Source organism: Trichomycterus rosablanca, chromosome 17, assembly GCF_030014385.1.
Source record: "Trichomycterus rosablanca isolate fTriRos1 chromosome 17, fTriRos1.hap1, whole genome shotgun sequence".
In the NCBI taxonomy this organism is placed as follows: Eukaryota; Metazoa; Chordata; class Actinopteri; order Siluriformes; family Trichomycteridae; genus Trichomycterus; species Trichomycterus rosablanca.
In genome coordinates, this window is record NC_086004.1 from 11571793 (window position 1) to 11591033 (window position 19241).

At 38.8% G+C, this 19241-nt stretch overlaps 1 long non-coding RNA gene across 1 annotated transcript in view; it reads right to left on the bottom strand.

Moving 5' to 3' along the window:
* Positions 1-16052: 16052 nt before the first annotated feature.
* The window catches only part of LOC134331736 (uncharacterized), a 38600-nt gene continuing 35411 nt past the window's right edge, over positions 16053-19241 (bottom strand). Inside the window, exon 4 of the long non-coding RNA XR_010015163.1 lies at positions 16053-16433. This is a non-coding gene — a long non-coding RNA (uncharacterized LOC134331736). The remainder of the gene's footprint in view (positions 16434-19241) is intronic.

A 19241-nucleotide genomic window follows, 5' to 3' on the forward strand; every position in this document is an offset into this window, starting at 1 on the left:
ATCTATGACAGTTCTGTTTGCTTGAATTTTAAACTATAATTAGGACATAATATTTACTTTGTGTAACAGTTTGGGCTAGACTTGACAAGAGGGGCAGACACACAGAGATGTTATTCAACAAAAGTATTAGTAACAGACATAAGACAAGTTTCAACAGGACCAAACAAACAAATGACTTACACTAAACGCTAAACTAAATGCCCATGCTAATCTAAACATAAACAATGCTAAAGCTAATCTAAAGGCTAACCCTAACACTAAACATAAACCCTAAGCCAATGCCAAACATGAATTAGACTACAGCATGGAACAAAACAGAATCACTAAAAACATGAACAAAGCTAAACAAGAACTAGACTAAGACAAACAGGAACAAGACAAAACAAGGCATGAATAAGAGCAAACGAACAGGAGCTAACAGACAGGAGCTAACATAAACCAGGAACCAAACCAAACAAACCAAGTTCAAAAGCAAAACAGTCTCAGCTGAAGGATCTACAGCTGCCCTGAGTATTACTTGCAACAAGGAGCAGCTGTGGATCATTAGCTTCATTGACCAATCATGGCGAGGGGGCGTTGGCTTGTCACTGAACCCCTTCACTATGTGCTCCTGAAGTGAAAGATATGTATGCTGTGTGGAATAAATACACTGTTGGCCAAAGGTATGTGGACACCCGACCATGAGTTGGACATGAGTTCTGTTGCTATATAAACCCTACACTGCTAACTGTATATCAGAATATGTTGTTTTTTTTACCTTACTTATCAACTTAAGTACTCAGTACCACATACCAGCCAACACTACCCGTGTCCTTTGTCCTGCCCCCGCCCTCAATTTATTTAGACTAGACAATTTTTAGTGTCTTGCATTTATTATAGGTCCTTGTATTTACTTATTTATTTTTTATCTGCACTGTGTGTATTGCACTCAATAGAATGGAATGTCTTTATTTGTCATATATACATATACAGATGTACATTACAATGAAATTCTTTCTTCGCATATCCCAGCTTGGAAGCTGGGGTCAAAGTGCAAGGTCAGATATTTTACAGTGGGCCCTGGAGCAGAGAGTGTTAAGGGCCTTGCTTAAGAGCCCAACAGTGACTGCATGGCAGAGCTGTGATTCAATCTCTTAACCTTTAAGTTGATAGCCCAAAGCTCTACCCACCATGCTACCACTGTCCCTTACAAGTGTTAACAAAACACACATTTTTAGAAAGCCCCCTAGTGCAAAAATGTTGGCATTATAGTGTTCTGTGTTGCACCCTGGTGCTGGAGAAACTGACAGTAAAGCCTTTTCAACTTAAACTTGAACATCCCATTCCAAAATTATGGGCTTTGGTATGGAGTTGGTCCCAATTAAGTGTGAATAAATTATATACAGTAGTTTTTTTTAGTTCTAAAAATAGATTTTGTTACCACTTAATAGTGCTGTATATGGATACATTAATACAAAAACCTAAATAAAAAGAAGAAAGATTGTTGACTAAAAAAAGTTGTATGCAATATAATTCAATATTTAAGTTATAAGTTAAAACAGTAGTTTATAATTTAATCTATACACATAATTCTCATGAACTTTATTTAACTGTGAAATAAAAAAAAATCTATTGTTATACAATTGAAATTAATATTTTTTTTTTTTTTTTTTTTTTTTTTTTTGCATATCCACATCTATTTTTATGCATGCTTTGACATGGATTTCTTCGTGTTTTTTGCCCTTTTAAATTGGGGAGAAACAGCTTAAGCTTTTTAGACGGTTCCTTTCATTTGTGCACTATTTATCTAAATTAATATTGAATAAAAAATAAGAATTGGTGAAAAAAAAACATTTTGAAAAGGCGTCCACTTATAAACTACACACAATATACACTTTTAATTCTTTGTGCTCTTTGTTCCCTAATCCAGGTAAAAAACACTTGAGCCTTTGGTCATTAAAGTGGTTTAAAATATTCTTATTGCACTGGTAAATTAAATGCATTCTTTACTGGTATTCAGTAATCATATAGAAATCTTTATACAAATGTTTATACAAATGTCATTTTTATACAACCTAATACAAATGACCTGATGAGGGTCTTTACCTTAAAACATGACCATAACAGCAAAGCACCAACAGCCATAATTAAACTAATTAATAAGTAGTGGAAGCACCACAATATGATGTCCAGCTCGATTGTTTAGTTTAACTTCTTTATCTTTCAAATATCAGAATTTAATATAAAAAAAACATTTAGCATCCAGTAGAGGCTGCTCAAGTCACACCCAATTTTAGCTCATTGCAGTGCCCTAGAAGCACTGCTTTTACTAGGGGCTCACAGAACATAGATATCAGAAGCACCTTCCTAAGCAATTTTTATTTAATAATGTTGTTCGTATACATACACAAATGTTTAGCATGTCCACAGTTACCCCTGTTCCACCGACGTGGATCCGGTTCCACGTGTTTCCACCGAGAAAAAGAGGTTCCAGACAGTGAACTAGTGTTCTAATCTGGCACCACAGAATACTTGGTTTTTCAGCGCGAACCGTGACGTCAACTGTGAGCGTGTCGCAGTGTAGAGGTTTGGGTGCTTTTACATGAGAAGCTGGTAAACTGCGTTTGCGCTGCACTTTCATTTTTTTAAATTCACCTGATCGAATTTTAAACCAGTTTGCCGCTGATATTCGCTGATATTTTTAAAGTGATGAACTGTGTGATATGACGTGGTAAAAGTGACCTGAACAGTAGAAACGCTGGATTGTTGTACTAAAACAACGACAGATGAATTTGGGCAGTACAGAGCACTTATAACCAGTAATAACAGAGAAATTGAGTGTTTCCGTGTCATACTTTTAGTACATTCAGACATGTTACTCTTCTTTAGGTGAAGCTTTTTCGACTCTCCCGAGAAGCGGATTCAGAACCCCGAGCTGCAAAAACACCACACGTAAAGTTAATACGGATAAACACAGATACATGTGGAGCTTTTAGACTGGATTTGACGGTTATTTCACACAAATGGATGTTTGTATCGTGGAACTAGTGATGTTTTATCGCTCAAGCCGAGCGCTGAGCAAATCGGCTATTTGCGCCGAAGGTCGCGGTGAGAGCGAAGCGCAAAACGCTTCTCACGTCAAAGAAGAAAGAAAACAACAACTGCGACAAACACATCTACAAATGCTCGCAGGTAATCTACATGCTCCACCATCATGTTACTACTCTTTACTTTCACTGTGTAACGCACACCGTTGATGACGCACGCTTGGTTCCCAAAAATTTGTGAAAACGTGGGTCGGTTCTCTACAAAACACCAAGGTTCGAAGAAACTTGAACAGAACCGGTTCAAGAACCAGGGTTCTTTTGGTGGAAAAGTGCTAAGTGTGTTTTTTATTGTAATGTAGGTGCCTACTGCTACCTACAAAAATAAGGTGCATTTCCTAATACTGTATAAAGAACCTAACAAAGAACCTAACAAAGAACCTAACAAAGAACCTAACAAATCCTTACGCTTGCCCATTTTTCCTGCTTCTAACACATCAACTTTGAGGATAAAATGTTCACTTTCTGCTTAATATATCCCACCCACTAACATGTACCGTGATGAAGAGATAATCAGTGTTATTCACTTCACCTGTCAGTGGTCATAATGTTATGCCTAGTCAGTGTATATTATTTCTCTCTAGTTTCTCTATCTCTAAATGAAGTCTAGATAAATTGGATAAATGAGCTCCTTTTCTAGGTATTATTCCACACTTATGTTCCTGATCTGTAAAGGATTCATTCAGAAAAGGCTCAAAAGGACTCTTATCTGGTTACCTCTTCAATGCAAATAGTATTCATTAGTACACATACAGTAATACCACATCATTTTTTTATTCCCACACTCAGATCAAAGATGCCTTTATATTCAGAAGCACAAGGACTAGCTCATTAATGCCAAAGCTATTATCTAAAATAAGGAGCTCAGCACCGTGCGTGCGAGTACACCTAGTGACATCTCCTGCTTAAGAAAATGATTCAGCTTTTCTTGTTTGCTGTAAGTACTATACACATAATGCAAGTTCTATATAATAGACATCACAGTAATGCATTTTATTAAACACTAATGTAGGTTTTATAACAACTCTTCACTTTATTAAAGTGATTTAACTTATAAATTAAAATATACACTAATTATAGAGACCTGGCTACAATCTTGTTGGACATCCTCCTCTAAACCCATGGGTATTATTTATGAAGTCCTCACTTGTGGCTGACAATCAGCATTCCAATTAATCCCAAAGAGTTTGACAGGGTTGAGGTCAAGTCTCTGTGCAAGCACTTGTGTATGCCCACATCAAATTCATTAAACCATGTTTTTATGGACCTCAGGGACTCATATGCTTTTCCAAAAGCATATCATTTCTTTTACAACCCCAAATCAGAAAACGTTGGGACAGTATGGAAAATGAAAATAAAATAGAAATGCAGAGTTTCTTACATTTACTTAGACTTTAATTTGACTGTAGACAGTTTGAACTCAAGATATTTCACGTTTTATCTGCTCAACTTCATTTCATTTGTTAATAGCAACACATTCCAAAAAAAGTTGGGACAGGGGCAATTTAGTGGCTAGTAATGAGATGAAAAAACTAAATAATGATGCAATTCCAAACAGGTGATTGTAATCATGGAAAGGCTGAGTCTTTGACGAGCAAAGATGATCAGAGGATCTCCAGTTCATCAACAAATGTGTGAGAAAATGATTGAAATGTTTAAAAACAATGTACCTCAAAGAAAGATTGGAAAGGATTTGCATATTTCTCCCTCTACAGTTCATAATATCATTAAACCATTCAAGGAATCTGGAGGAATTTCAGTGCGTAAAGGCCAAGGGCACAAGCTTAAGCGTCCCTCAGACGACACTGCATCAAGAACCGCCACTCAACAATAGCTGATATAACCACATGGGTGAGGGATTACTTACAAACCTTTGTCAAGCACTACAATACAGAGTTACATGCACAAATGCCACTTAAATCTTTACTGTGCAAAAAAGAAGCCTTATATTAACCATGTCCAGAAGGGACATCGACTTCTCTGGGCTAAGAGGCATTTAGGATGGACCATCACATGTATTGTGGTCAGATGAATCAGCATTCCACATCTTTGTTTGAAAAAATGGACGTTGTGTGCTCCAGACCAAAGACAAAAAGGACCATTCAGACTGTTATCAGTGACAAGTTCAAAAGCCAGGGTCTGTCATGGTATGAGGCTGTGTCAGTGCCCTTGGCAAAGGTCCTTTACACTTGTGTGATGGCAGCATTAATGCAGAAAAGTACATTGAGATCTTAGAGCAACATGTGCTGCCTTCAAGACGTAATCTTTTCCAGGGACGTCCATGCATTTTTCAACAAGACAATGCAAAACCACATGCTGCACACATTACAAAGGCATGGCTGAGGAAGAAGAGGCTACGTGTACTGGACTGGCCTGCCTGCAGTCCTGACCTGTCCCCAATAGAGAATATGTGGAGAATTTTGAAACTAAAAATGTGACAACGATGACCCCGTACTGTTACACATCTTAAGACGTGTTTGCAGAAAGAATGGGACAAAATAAAAGCTGAAACACTCAATCACTTGGACTCCTCGTGCTAAAAGTGGTAAATGCTTTACTGTCCCAACTTTTTTTGGAATGTGGTGCAGGCTTGAAATGCAGGAATGGATGTTTATTACTAAATGAAATGAAGTTGAGCAGATAAAACATGAAATATCTCAGGTTCATCCTGTCTGCAATGAAATAAAAATCTAAGTAAATGTAAGAAACTCTGTATTTTTTTTTTATTATTTGCATTTTCCATGCTGTCCCAACTTTTTCTTATTTGGGGTTGTATTAACCTCTCAGTGTTTATATCGCCACAATAAGAAGTGACTAGACAAAAAGGAATTCATGTTAGGTTATCAGTTAGAAAACCACAGCTTTCTAAAAGAAACATCAGGGATCGTGTGACAGCTACAAAACGATAAATCAAAATCAGAGCTGTTTTGGCACTCCTTACGTCTGGCAAAAAAGCAAACACAGCATTTCAAAGTAAGAACATAATACCAACAGTCAAACACGGTGGTGTCAGTGTGATGGTTTGGAGACCCGTCATGACCTGGAGTTGTTGTTTATAAGAAAACTATGAATTCTGCTCTATATCAAAATCTGTCCGTGAGCTGACGCTAAGGCAAAACAAAGGCAACGGAGGTTTATATCTACAAGGCAAAAAAGAAACAGATTTCAAGGTTTAAAGTCTTTGTTCTAATGCAGAGGAGACTTAGGACTGGGTGATATGACTAAAAAACTCATATCTCGATATGATTTTGAGAAGTGGTGATATAATACAATACAATACAATACAATACAATATAATGTAAACTTAAAGTACAATGGCAGGCCACTGCCCGTATTTTAGCTTATTTTGTTAACAAGTTATATTAAAAACACAAAACATTGTAGTTCTGATACATTCTGAAAGCATTACACTGTTTATAGGCTGTATTTGTATTAATATTGACAATATTTATATCAAACAAATGCTTTGCTATCACTGCAAAATGAAAGTGCATGGTAAACAGCAGCACTGCAACCCAGATCAACCACACAGCAGCATAAAATCATAACCGCTGCGTACCTAAACTTCTCTTCTTCATATTAAGACCAAATCTATATCCTTGTGTTGTTATAACGAATATAAGCAGCTGCCTAAGTAGAGAGGATTCTAATAAGACATCAAACATATAAGGCAGGTTATTTGGACACACTAGTTAGTCGGTGACTTAGACACTGTAGTTTTGCTTACCAAGCTAACACAGTTAGCCTCAGGCCATTCAAACCAACCCAGCTAGCATGCCAGCTACCATCTCCCTCTGTGTACCAAAAACGGTTAAACTGTCACTGACTAGACCAAATTTGAAAATAAATGACACTTGTACACCTTTATTCACATTCAAAATGAATGAGAATTTATTAACATTTAAAAAGAACTTCGCTGCCCCGCATTCGCCCGGCACATTTGTAATTTTTTATGACAAAAGTTGTGCTGCACTGAACGCTGGGATTGCCTTCACCGTTAAGGATGCATCAGATGCTCCCTCATTATTCAGTCAGTTTATCGCTTCGAATTAATTTTAATGCATCTAAGAATTTAGACAGCCTTCTTCTCACAAGCACGTGTAGGATGACGTAAAATACTGTCTATGTAAAGGGCTCACTAGATTTTCAGACAGACCCCAAGTCAGTTTGAGGTGTCGGGTTTATCATCAGCAAGGGATGGGCCTGGAAAATCACCTAATGCAGTTTGTATTATCACAGATTAAATTGCTAAACATCAGACCCTCTGTGAAAGTCACACTGAAGATTGTCCAGAACTACACTCCCACGAGTTTCAGTGACAGTTATGAAGTGGAGGAGTTCTACAACACACAGCTCAAAAATCCACTTACACTATCTTGACGAGGAGAAAGATATGTTGGAAAGTTCGAATTTGGTGAAAGAAATAAGAGAGGAGAGCATTTAGTCACCATGGCAGAAACGAAGCAACTATATACCAATCAGGCATAACGTTATGACCACCTTCCTAATATTGTGTTGGTCCCCCTTTTACTGCCAAAACAGCCCTGCAACTGCAATGCACTGTGTATTCTGACACCTTTCTATCAGAACCAGCATTAACTTCTTCAGCAATTTGAGCTACAGTAGCTCGTCTGTTGGATCGGACCACATGGGCCAGCCTTCGCTCACCACGTGCATCATCGAGCTTTGGCCGCCCATGACCCTGTCGCCGGTTTACCACTGTTTCTACCTTGGACCACTTTTGATAGATACTGACCACTGCAGACCGGGAACACCCACAAGAGGTGCAGTTTTAGAGATGCTCTGACCCAGTCGTCTAGCCACCACAATTTGGCCCTTGTCAAACTGGCTCAAATCCTTACGCTTGCCCATTTTTCCTGCTTCTAACACATCAACTTTGAGGATAAAATGTTCACTTGCTGCCTAATATTTCCCACCCACTAACAAGTGCCGTGACACGAGACATTAAAATGAGATTGACTACATCCTAGTCAACAACCAATGCATTTTGCATGACGTCTCTGTCACAACGCCCTTTAACACCTAGTAAGGGCCATGATCGTTATAGATGGGACGACGGAGACGGGGACTAATGCGTAATGGTCTACGACGAGACCCGGCAGCAGGAAGCCATCAGACAGGAAACCTGGGACCTGCTTGACGGGATGGATCAAGATTATGAATCACTGATCCAGGAAATGAAGGAGTGTGTAAGAAAGGCGAAGGAAGCATGCCCGAAGGAGACGAGAGGAAGAACCTTTAAGGAGACAAGGGAACTGATCGAGCAGAGGAGGAATATTAAGAGAACCAGGGAATATCACCTCAAGTGCTCCTTTCTTTGCAAAGCAAACAGCAACGTCTGGAGGTGGATTTCGAGAGATATCATATGGAAAAGCTCCTGAAGAGGAGCAGAGGAATGAAAAAAACACAAGCGTGAGAAAGAGATCAGAAGTGATGATGCTTAAGAATAGGAAGATGTAAAAGTCTGAGATAAGAGGTAGCTGGAAAAGGTCTGAAGAAGAAGATGAAGAAGTGCCACCCATTCTGGTCAGTGGAGTTGAGAGAGCCATCAAGATGGTGAAAAAAAGTGTGTGTTAGTGTGTGTTGTGCTGGTATGAGTGGATCAGACACAGCAGCGCTGCTGGAGTTTTTAAATACCGTGTCCACTTACTGTCCACTCTATTAAACACTATAGTTGGTCCACCTTGTAGATGTATAGTCAGAGACAATCGCCCATGTATTGCGGTTGTTTGAGTTGGTCATCTTCTAGACCATCAGTGGTCACAGGACGCTGTTAGCTGGGTATTTTTGGTCGGTGGACTATTTTCAATCCAGCAGTGACAGTGAGATATTCAAAAACTCCAGCAGCGCTGCTGTGTCTTATCAACTCATACCAGCACAACACACCACCACCATGTCAGTGTCACTGCAGTGCTGAGAATGATCCACCACCCAAATAATACCTGTTCTGTGGTGGTCCTTGGAAAGTCCTGACCATTGAAAAACAGCATGAAACAGGGCTAACAAAGTATGTAGAGAAACAGATGAACTTCAGTCAGTAATTGTAGAACTACAAAGTGCTTCTATATGGTAAGTGGAGCTGATAAAATGGACAGTGGTACTTTTAATGTTATGGCTGATCAGTGTAAGTGATTATGAGTGTGTTTAAAATAGTCTTTATGTTAGCTATGGTGGATAAGTATAAGTAAATAAAATGTATCTGAGCATTACAATGCATAACATAATTATGATTTTTGACTCCTGATTCTTTGTTCTGTGTTAAAATGTGACATTTCAGGCTTCAGATTTGATATTAATAGTATTTTTAATCTATTGTTGTCAGAATAAAATAATAATCACACTAGGGAGTAAGTAAAAAAAGGGTGTGTGCTGCCCTGCAATGCGTTGATGCCCTGTCTGAGGTGTATTCATCCAAGAACTTTAAATTAATGCCTGTAGATTTGAAATGTATCTGAATAGCTCATTGTTAAAGTGTATTATGTTGGGTGTCAGAGAGCTGACGGGTTATTATATCATCCTCTATCATTTATTAATTGATGCAACAGTTTTTTGGCTTTTTGACAAATATATCTGAAATGTCAACTGAACAGTAATTCTCTGTTTTATCTGTTCATTCTCACGGATCGCTTATCCTTCTCACAGCTGGCACTGAACTAATCTACAACCCCAAATCAGAAAAAGTTATAAAAAATGCAAATAAAATAAAAATTCAGTGTTCCTTACATTTACTTTGACTTTATTTAATTGCAGACAGTTTGAACCTGAGATATTTCATGTTTTATCTGCTCAACTTCATTTCATTTGTTAATAAACCTCCATTCCTGCATTTCAGGCCTGCAACACATTCCGAAAAAAAGTTGGGATGGGGACAATTTAGGGCTAACTAAATGATGTGATTCCAAACAGGTGATGTCAACACGTGATTGTAATCATGGTTCGGTACAAAAGCAGCATCCAGGAAAGGCTGAGTCTTTGATGAGCAAAGATGATCAGAGGATCTCCAGTTTGTCAACAAATGTGTCAGAAAATGATTGAAATGTTTTTAAAAAATGTACCTGAAAGAAGGATTGGAAGGAATTTGCATATTTCTCCCTCTACAGTGCATAATATCATTAAACCATTCAAGGAATCAGGAGGAATTTCAGTACGCAAAGGCCAAGGATACAAGCTTAAGCTGAACGCCTGTGATCTTCGATCCCTCAGACGGCACTGCATCAAGAACCGCCACTTAACAATAGCTGATATAACCACATGGGTGAGGGATTACTTTGGCAAACCTTTGTCGAGCACTACAATACAGAGTTACATGCACAAATGCCACTTAAACTTTACTGTGCAAAAAAGAAGCCTTATGTTAACCATGTCCAGAAGCGGCGTTGACTTCTCTGGGCTCTGACGAATCTAGGATGGACCATCACACAGTGGAAATGTGTATTGTGGTCAGATGAATCACGTAGCCACATGTCCAAAAGCCAGGGTCTGTCATGGTATAGGGCTGTGTCAGTGCCCTTAGCAAAGGTCATTTACACTTCTGTGATGGCAGCATTAATGCAGAAAAGTACATTGAGATCTTAGAGCGACATGTAAGAAACTCTGTGAACATGCAAACTCCACACAGAAAGAAACTGGATGTACACATTTAAATTAAATATAGGTAATGTAATATTTTAAAGAACAGAGAGAAAAAGATGGGACTTTAGCTCAATATAAAGAAGAGTAATGATAACAAGAAAAAAACACTAACTTTACTACTATTGAGAATATGTTGAAGTGGTGGACAGCTTTTGCCTACTTAGATCAATTATTAACAGCAAAGAATCCAGCGGTTCAAAAATACATCACAGACTGACCCTTGGCAGAACAACAATGAAGGAAATGGAAAAAAAAAAATTCAGATGTAAAGATTTGGCTCTTCTATCAAAGATCAGGATTGTCTTCTTTGTGTTTTTTTCATGGATGTGAAAACTTGACAGTAAAAAAAGCAGGATGGGAAGAATATCAATGCCTTTGAACTTTTGTGCTGACTTTGGAGAGCACCTTGAATGGCAAAGAAGACCAACAAATGGATCCTTAAATCAAACTAAATCTCTCACTCAAAGCCCAAATAACCAAACTGAAGCTATTTTATTTTGGACACATTATAAGAAATACCAGTTCATAGGTAATGCCAAAATGCTTGGAAGAGTCAAAGGTAAAAGTAAGAAACTCTGTATTGTAGAGCTCGACAAAGGTTTGTAAGTAATCCCTTGCCCATGTGGTTATATCAGCTATTGTTGAGTGGCGGTTCTTGATGGAGTGTCGTCTGAGGGATCGAAGATCACAGGCTTTCAGCTTAAGCTTGCGCCTTTGGCCTTTACACACTGAAATTCCTCCAGATTCCTTGAATAGTTTAATGATATTATGCACTGTAGAGGGAGAAATATGCAAATTCCTTCCAATCTTTGTTGAGAAACTGGAGATCATCTGGCCATCTTTGCTCATCAAAGATTCAGCCTTTCCTGGATGCTGCTTTTGTACCAAACCATGATTACAATCACCTGTTGACATCACCTGTTTGGAATCACATCATTATTTAGTTTTTTCACCTCATAACTTGCCCTAAATTGCCCCCGTCCCAACTTTTTTTGGAATGTGTTGCAGGCCTGAAATGCAGGAATGGGGGTATATTAATAAATTAAATGAAGTTGAGCAGATAAAACATGAAATATTACATTTTCAGCATTTAGCAGACACTTTTATCCAAAGCGACTTACAGTTGTTACAGTATACTGTACAATCTGAGCAATTGAGGGTTAAGGGCCTTGCTCAAGGGCCCAACAGCAGCAACCTGGCAGTGGTAGGGCTTGAACCAGCGACCTTCTGGTTACTAGTCCAGTACCTTAACCACTAGGCTACGGCTTGCCTGTGGTTATCCTGGGTTCAAACTGTTAAATAAAAGTCAAAGAAACACTGTATTTTTTTTATTATTTGCATTTTCCATACTGTCCCATCTTTTCCTGATTTGGGGTTCAAAAAAATAATAAGTAAGTTAACACTGAAAATATCATGAATTTTCCTCTTGTTAAGGCTTACAAATTTAAACTCGTAACTGAAATGGTCAAAAGACAGTCCACTTCCTAAAAGGATAACAAAATAAAGTGCAATAAAGCAGGAGGAGAGTCAGCAGTAAAACAGAAGTGTAGAGAATTGAAAGACAGGGCTCTTAGAGGTTAAGCTGGCAATAGAGAATACTGGTCTTTATATTTGTATTGTGTCTCTGGGATCTTTACTGGAACTGTGCCACTACAGGAAGGGAATGGTTTGTAGCTTATGCTACTTGGCACCAATCTAAGGCATTAATAGGCTGTTTGAAGGAGTTGTGGCTCATCTTTCTCTTTTATGAGAGAAATGTCAATCTGTTCGAATAGAATGTTTCTCAAATCAAAATTGTAAATAATTTTATAATTTACCACACACAATAATGTGCGGGATTCAGGGTAAATAGAGAAAAATCTCAGTGAGTGTTGGGAAAGGCTGGAAAGCACTGCTGAATGTGCATGACCTTTGTCATGGAAAAATAAGATAAGATGATAAATGAAAGCAAAGATTACAGTTGACTGGATTGGAATAATTTATTGGCACAATTGGGGTTCTTATAGCAGCGGAATAGCTGAAGAACAAACCATGGCCCTTCCTTTACACTGCTTTAGTCACATTACATTGGGTGTTGGACTTTGGAATCTCCATTCTGTGTTAATTGTTGTTTCGTATCTGCTTACGGCTGAACAACAGACATGTTGCTTATCTCTGCACTTTACACTCCCAGCCACATAAGGATTTAACAACTATAAGTTTTTAATGCACAATCAGCAAAATACTAATATTCAGGTGATATCAAACACTCACTTTCTAAACCGCTTATCCAATCAGGGTCATGGGGGGGGGGGTGCTGACGTCTATCCCAGTCAATTGCAGGGCAGACACACTTACACACATACACTCACACATACACACACCCATTCACCTATAAGACAATTCAGTGTCTCCAATTAACCTGACTGCATGTTTTCCGACTGTGAGAGGAAACCGGAGCTCCCGGAGGAAACCCACGCAGACACAGGGAGAACATGCAAACTCCACACAGAAAGGACCCGAACTGCCCTACCTGGGGATCGAACCCAGGACCTTCTCGCTATGAGACGACACTGCTACCCACTTAGTCACCGTGCCGTCCTGATATCAAACAAAATATACACCTTCATGTCAGCTCTGAGACACCATTGCATTAGAAACCGTCATGCTGCTGTTATAAATACAGCTACATGGGTTTGGGAGTACTTTGGAAAACTGTTGTCATTTAACACAGTCCACCACTGCATTAAAAAATGCAACCAGAAACTCCATTACTTTAAGTAATCGGCCTGTAAGTGCTGTAAAACAAGTAGTAGTTCTAATACTGGAATGGAATGATCATTTTAAAGCTACGCTTTATCTTATATTAAAATTAGTTGGGTGATCTGAAACCCTAAAATGTGTCAGTTTAGCAAGAATTTTTCACAGCACTGTATCCATTACATGAATAAAGAAAAAGATTCACATATTTATTACTTCATTCACTGATGTTTAGTCACGGCTTCATTCTTCATCGCAATAGAACCTAGTACTATGGTAAATCCATCTGAGGGCATTACACACTCACTAACTCACACCTAGCAAATATTTGCTGTAGCTTGTTTACCTCTCTGGCATTGGTCTATGACAGGAAACCTAACTCATATGAAAAATGACACTCACAGAGACTGAGAGTAAGAATTAAACACAGGTCCTCAAAAAACAATTACCCACACTATCTGCTGTGTCAATGTGCCATGCATACAGTAATTACATTTACTTAAGTTCATCAAAACAGGTTGTTTTAAACCATTGGGATCTTACAAGAAAATAAATAGTCTATTTTATTCAGAGTAGAAGAAAAATACTAAACTGGCTGAGGTGAAACACCTCTAAAAATATCAGAATTTATAAAAAAAGCATATATACAATATAAAATGTGAAAATACAGTACACCCATGCCCTTGTGCATCCCATGATAACAGTCCAGTCAGCTTACTCAGACATCCCAAGTCTCCCGGAAGTTCCGGGAGTCTCCCACATATACATAGCGGCTCGCAAGTCAGACAAAATCTCCCGGAATCTAGAACGAGCGGCCAAGAGCGACACACACACGCACAAACGCGCACGCAGGCGACACAGACTTTTTTCCCCGATCGCGTATTAAATCCGGTCTCCGTGATCTGATATACAATCTAGCGCACTGTGTGGGGAACATAAACCAATTGTCTAATTCACTATCTAGTGCACTACAAAGGGAGCATAAATTCATATCTAAAATACTATCTAGTGCACTATGTAGGGAACATAAATCCGTTATCGGATATACAATTTAGTGCACTATGTAAGGAACATAATTAATTATGTAATACACTATCTAGTGCACTACGTAAGGAACACAAATCATCATCTAGTTATACTTTCTAGTGCACTATGTAGTGAACATGAATGCGTTATCTAATACACTATCTAGTGCACTATGTAGGGAACCTAAATCTAATACGCTACCTAAAGCATTATGTAAGAAACATAAGTCTCTTATCTAGTACACTATCTAGTGCACTAAGTAAGAAACATAAATTATTTTCTAATATACAGTCGAGTGCACTATGTAGGGAACATAAATCTATTATCTTTCACACTATCTAGTGCACTATGTAGTACACATTAATGTGTTTGTGACGTGAACAGTTAGCTTAGTAGCTCAGTTAGCAGCTCCTAAAAGTTCTGTTATCACACTTTGGTGTGTGCGAGAGATTTTTTAGCTTTTTGGGGGCTTGGGGGGTCGAGGTCCGGGTCCGGGGGTACCTCCCTGAAATGAGTTTTTGCAACTTGGGATGTCTGGTTTACTACACTCAAGTTTCACATTCAAGTACTTCCCAAATGTCCTAACCTAGCACTTTACAGTCTGTATGAAGTATGAAGTGTTAGTACTGGGCTAGTTGTCAATTAGTTGTTTATGCTGCTACTCTCTCTGTTGTCACAATAAAAATACAAACCTGGTAATAGTTACCATATTTCTACCCGAGAAACTTTAATAATTGAACCTTCATTCTTTTAAAGAATTGTGGTTTCAGGGGGACTTGAATTGTAATTCAATAATTCAGAAAAGTGGTCGGCACAGTGGCTCGGTGGGTAGCACTGTCGCCTCACAGCAAGACGGTCCGGGTCCTTTCTGTGGGGAGTTTGCATGTTCTCCCCATGTCTGCGTGGGTTTCCTCCGGGAGCTCCGGTTTCCTCCCGCAGTCCAAAAACATGCAATTGGAGACACTGAATTGCCCTATAGGTGAATGGGTGTGTGTGTGTGTGTGTATGTGTGTCTGCCCTGTGATGGACTGGCGCCCCGTCCAGGGTGTTACTGTGTGCCTTGTGCCCATTGAAAAGCTGAGATAGGTTAGCTGCTTTACACTTCGACATTTTGGACATTTTGACTAACCGATCGCTAACTGAATTGCCGTAGGATTGCTAGTGTAACAGACTTTTCTGTGGTGTAGTGTGCTGACAATGTTTGATGTATGTGTTTACGTATTAAGTGCCTTTTGTCCCTTTGGAAATTTTATAATCAAAGGAAAAGTGAGCTTCTCTACACACGTGATCATCTCTTTGTAGAACAAGCCAGTAAAGTATAATGCTTCTGATCTAAACTCAGCAAACTGTAAAGACACTCGGTTACACTAGGACCGCCTCATAGTGCAAATTAACCAGTAAACGTGAGACACTTAAATGCTACAAGAATGAAAATGGCTCATTTAACATGGATTTTTGGTCAGGCATGGTGTATTTACTGTACAATGTGCTCAATGAAATTTTTATTTTTTTATTGCAGGTAAAAATTATGCAATTTTAGTATTTTGGAATGTTCTAGACTACCTTTATTTTGTTAATAATGAATAAAAGAAGGGTGATCAAAAAATTACAATGAAAATTCCTACTGTTAATGTGATAACAATATTCATATGTTGTTTGTATTCATGGCGGCACGGTGGCTCGCTGGGTAGCACTGTCGCCTCACAGCGAGATGTTCCTGGGTTTAATTCCCAGGTGGAGCGGTCTGGGTCCTTTCTGTGTTGCCTGTCTGCATGGGTGTGCTTCAGTTTCCTCCCACAGTCAGTCAGAATCAATGGAGCTACTAAAATTGCCCAGAGTGTGTGTGTCGGTGTGTGTTTGCCATGTGATGGACTGGTGACCTATATGTGGTGTTTTCTACCTTCCTCCTTGTGAATCGGACCCACCATGACACTAAAAAAGATAAATACACAATAATTAATTCATGTATTTAAACATTCAGGTTATAAACAAAAGAGTGTCATTGTGTGTACTCTTATATCCTGATTATAATAACAACTGAATAGTATTATACATATAAAAAAACGCTTTCTTTTTAATGCAGGCGCAAATGCATAATCACCCTGTGCAACCCTGGCATTGTAAAGCAGGGCCGAACCTGTAGAAAAATAGTTTACCACTAGTAATCACAATGTTGTGATGTTAACTGTGTCTGCTCATTTCGTAATTATGACATTTCTGGCAGCATGTTATCCAGAGCAACTTCAAGACGTACTTAATCTCTTACTAATGCACTAAAGAGTACGTCATATTAATCCACAACCAGTAATTTAATTACAGTGCTGACGAGCTGTATTATGTAGCATGGTTTGTGAAATACAGTCTCTGTTTACATTAGCCGGACTGGCTTGCTCCTACTGGTTAAAATAATTTTAAAGGATTTTATTTATTTTATGTATTTTATGTTTTGTCTGATCAACTTCATTTTATTTATTATTAAACATCCATTTTTGCATTTCAGGCCTGCAACACATTCCAAAAAAAGTTTACCACTTTGTAATGTTGTCATTCCTTCTCACCACACTTAAAATACGTTTTGGCACCGAGGAGACCAAGTGATTTAGTGTTTCAGCTTTTATTTTGTCTCATTCTTCCTGCAAACACGTCTTAAGATGTGCAACAGTACGGGGTCGTCGTTGTCGTAATTCTCGTTTCAAAATTCTCCACACATTCACTATTGGGGACAGGTCAGGACTGCAGGCAAACCAGTCCAGTACCCGTACCCTCTTCTTTGTAATGTGTGCAGCATGTGGTTTTGCATTGTCTTGTTGAAAAATGCATGGACGTCCCTGGAAAAGATGACGTCTTGAAGGCAGCATGTGTTGCTCTAAGATTTCAATGTACTTTTCTGCATTAATGCTGCCATCACAGAAGTGTAAATGACCAAGGGCACTGACACAGCCCCATACCATGACAGACCCTGGCTTTTGGACTTGTTGCTGATAACAGTCTGGATGGTCCTTTTCGTCTTTGGTCCGGAGTCCATTTTTATTCCAAAAAATCCTGGAATGCTGATTCATCAGACCACAATACACGTTTTAACTGTGTGATGGTCCATCCTAGATGCCTCCGAGCCCAGAGAGGTCAACACTGTTTCTGGACATAGTTAACAAAGTGCATGTAACTCTGTATTGTAGTGTTTGACAAAGGTTTGCCAAAGTAATCCCTCACCCATGTGGTTATATCAGCTATTGTTAAGTGGCGGTTCTTGATGCAGTGCCGTCTGAGGGATCAAAGATCACAGGCATTCAGCTTAAGCTTGCGCTCTTGGCCTTTTACGCACTGAAATTTCTCCTGATTCCTTGAATGGTTTAATGATATTATGCACTGTAGAGGGAGAAATATGCAAATCCCTTCCAATCTTTCTTTCAGGTACATTGTTTTTAAACATTTCAATCATTTTCTCACACATTTGTTGACAAACTGGAGATCCTCTGATGATCTTTGCTCATCCAAGACTCAGCCTTTCCTGGATGCTGCTTTTGTACCAAACCATGATTACAATCACCATCTAAAAGGAGTCAAAACAACCAGCCTTTTGTTTTCAGGAACACCTTTAAAAATATTATAAGCCATTTACTGTGCATTTTACCCAAAGCCTTGAAAATAAATCTCTTATTGAGAATTTACTGTGTCTTTTATGCGCCAGTTTGAACAAGACCATGACCGACGATCACTTATTTGGCAAGCGCTGCATTCGATCGCTTTAAAAGGAAGACACAGAGTATCATAACCCTTCCATTTCCTGCTACATTCTAAATTAGAAGCTATTAAAGTGGTGTAGCTGTCCCAAGTTAGCGGTGTGAGGTTTGCAAGATGGCCCTCCATCGTCTTGCACACGGCACAAAGCTTTTTGCGCCAAATCACTAAGGGGGAACTCGGATGACTAAAAGGCTATATAGTAGCCACTTGTGGTTGGCAATATTTATTTAATTATTAATTTGAAGCCTCACCACCGACACATCGGACAGCTCCTAATTGATGCGAATTGACGCCGCTTGCCATAGATAATGGCTTTTTGGGTATCTCTCTCCGCCCGCAGTTCATTCGGTGTCACCTCCCAGCAACTTAACTGCCCTTAAAATGTCTGCCAGCAACTTGGGAGCAGTTGGGAGAGACAGGATTATCAGTCTTTGTTATGTTGGAGTGTCTATTATGCTGGGTCTGTCTATTCCCGACGGACCCTTAACAGTGTGTCAGTTGTAGCCACATGGCAAAAGAGCTCACATACAAACACGGTAACCAATCAGTGCTTATCTAGAAATGCTGCAGACAAGACTTCGGTACAGGTAGGAAACCTGATCAGTTATTTTATTTGTATCTATTGTATCTTATTCTCCTGACAGTCCAAGCTCATCATTTATAATAACATGCTCTGTACATTTACTTTACTATAGTAGAAAGTCATTGACTTATCAGCATTGGTCCTTGGGAGGATTTAAGTATTAGTACTGATTTATTTACAAAGTTGTTTGATTTAATTTAAGTAAGACATATGTGGGAAATAGTTTTAACTTATTATACATTGTAATTACCCATAAAATGTGGTCAGATTATTATACCGATCAGCCTTAACATTAAAACCACCAGGAGTGAGTGTTTTTACACTCACTGTCCATTTTATCAGCTTTACTTACCATATAGAAGCACTTTGTAGTTTAACAATTACTGACTGTAGTCCATCTGTTTCTCTGCATGCTT